The sequence below is a fragment of the Sparus aurata genome, chromosome 19, assembly GCF_900880675.1.
Source record: "Sparus aurata chromosome 19, fSpaAur1.1, whole genome shotgun sequence".
Classification (NCBI taxonomy): Eukaryota; Metazoa; Chordata; class Actinopteri; order Spariformes; family Sparidae; genus Sparus; species Sparus aurata.
In genome coordinates this window covers 27,816,028-27,818,849 of record NC_044205.1, presented here as the reverse complement: position 1 = coordinate 27,818,849, position 2,822 = coordinate 27,816,028, and positions in this window count along the sequence as shown.

Below are 2,822 nucleotides of genomic sequence, written 5' to 3'. Positions count from 1 at the left end.
GAATGCGTCTGTGGTTGTAAATTGTTTTTCCTGTTCACAACGTTTTCCGTAACAACCAGCAGCTTTGATACAGCCACTGAACGTTAGACCTGTTTCCTCAAACAGGAGCCCAAACATGGATCCGCTGTGTCTGGACAGAGAAAACATGAACAAAGATGCATGTCCGAGGACAACTACGTTATCACGTTCTGTTTCAACATCTGTTGAGCTCGAAAACCACAGAAGCATTTAGCTGTCTACATGCACTGAAATACACACAGCTTCAACACACACATCTTACAGCCAAGTTACACACTCTGACTGCTGGCTGATGGAAATCAAAGAAAAAGACAAAGATGGCTTTAAAGTAGAGATGTGCATAGTCAACACTGAGGCAATACAATACACATCTCGATACACTGCCAACGATACATGAAAGATTCATATGAAACAACCACCGATAAGATAAGATACGATTCTCCCACCTACTGCAATACAGTGCGATACGGTACGATTTGATATTACACAATGCGATACAATGCGATAAGATGCGATATGATATGGTGTGATGCAGAAAAATATTGTAAAATGGAATACAAAGTATTAGTTCATGTCCGTTCTTTATTTCTACAGTGTGCTTCACACTTTTAACAGGGACACGGAGACAATTCCCTCAACTCAAAGCAGTGGTGCCTTTTGGTAATTACAAGCTACTGAATGAAGGCAAAAGTTGTACAGATTGCTGTACAATTAAACAGATTACAATCCATTTCTACAGTTTGCTTCACACTACAGGAGGGACAACTCAGCCCTTAACAGAAACAGTGCTGCTCTTCCTGTGAGCAATTAAGATAACAAAACATTTTCACACAGGTACACATTACAACTCAAATAAAGAACGAGATGGTGTCTGTTATTTTGGTCAAACAAACCGAATTGCTAGACAATGGGGCGTGAAAAAAAAGTTGGGATAATGACTCACCGGTCATTTTGTTAGCAGCAGCACCCCCACTGGTATCGAAGGGGACCTCTCTGTCACAGCCCCATTCACACTCCCGTTTGTGTAGTGTACTGAGAACGTACTACTAGAGTGCACTGCCCTCTTGTGGATATTATAGGTAATGACCCAATCTGTAACCTGTTTTAACGTGTTGTTGACGTCTGAGTTATTAAACCCACATCAATATATTACAGTTTGCATGCAAACGCAACTCTTACATTTACTCATCTGAGGAAGCAGAGCGCGGTTCCCACTATCCTCCCGACAGGACATGCCAGGAACACCGTCCAGGGGGCATTTGAAACAGATGCCCAAGCAACTCATCTGGCTCCTCTTGATGTTGAGGAGCAGCAGCTCTACTCCGAGCTCCTTCCGGGTGACAGAGCTCCTCACCCTATCTCTAAGGGAGCGCCCTGCCACCCTGCGGAGTAAACTCATTTCAGCCGCTTGTTTCCGAGATCTTATTCTTTCGGTCATAACCCAAAGTTCATGGCCATAGGTGAGGGTAGGAATGAAGATAAATGTAATTAAACAATAAATTAAATTAAATTAAATTATGAATGTAATTAAACAATATATATAATTATGTTAATTAAATTAAAGTAGTTTTTGAGGAACAACAGCTGCTTCCTCAGTCTTATCCCCAAGTTGTCAGTGTTTAATAACCTAAGTGACAGCTGAGTCCTCTGTCTTCTGTCTGCATTCACAAGTAAACATGATCATTATCCACATTTTTATTATTATGAACTGTGTCATACGTATGAAGAATTGTGTTTTCAAGATGTAAAAGAACTTTAAAAAGATTTTAATTCTCCATCCTATTCTCTGTCCTATTTTAGGTTCTGGGACCAGAAGAAAAACACAGAAAAAGGTGTTTTAAAAGTTTCTATTTGAGATCAAGTTGGAAAAAAAGAATAGATGGAACCTCATGCTGCAACAAAGAATGCCCCTTAATCCTTTTGTCACTGATCCTCCATGTCCAGAAAACAGCACCAGGAATCTGCAAGACTCCACAACTGGAGAAAAACAGAAAGAACAAGCAATTCCCAGTGAACTGACTCAACCAAATCGGTCAGATTTGTTATCCATTTTGTCGACTACACCTAAGTGGGATGTCAGAAGTCCATTTGAACCTTCACATGAAATGTCAGGCAGAGGATATTTTCTGCCCGGTTCAAGGTCAGTCCAGCTATTAAGCAGTGGTTTTGGAGCGCACTACTTCTCTACTACCCTAACTGTTCACCTTCAACAACCTTCACATTCCTTCAGAGGAGAACCATCAGATCACTACTTTCCTTCTTATAGCACATCCTCACTGAGTCAAACACCCTCTGCAAAGAACAGGACCTTAACACAGGTTGAATACGTGTCCAACATGTCATTACACTTATCTACGAAGTGTATACCTAAAGTGACTGCTGATACTGACTCCTGTGACTCTGATTGTGACACTTCTGAACGCAGCAAAATAAAGTCAGCTGTGAAACATAAAAGAAAATCAAAAATCCACAGCCTCAGAGGGAGGAAGAAATCAAAGAATTCTTCCCATAGTGTTGCTTCTGCTGTTGATTCCTCTGACTACACGTTAGCTCAACCTTCACCTGGTCCACTCAGAGAAACAGTGATAAAGACTCTCTCCACTGCAGCAGATCCTACACCAGGACACAGTCAGGATAATAACAGGGAAACTGAGTTGCATGCAACAGCTGGTCCATCCACTCTTCAACACTCCTCATCTTCCGATGACTCTGATTTTCAAAATGTGTTAGGCCAGATCAGAGGTCTTGAGGAAAACGACAGGTGGAGCGACAGTGAAGAAAGCGGAGAAAATAGATATGAGATA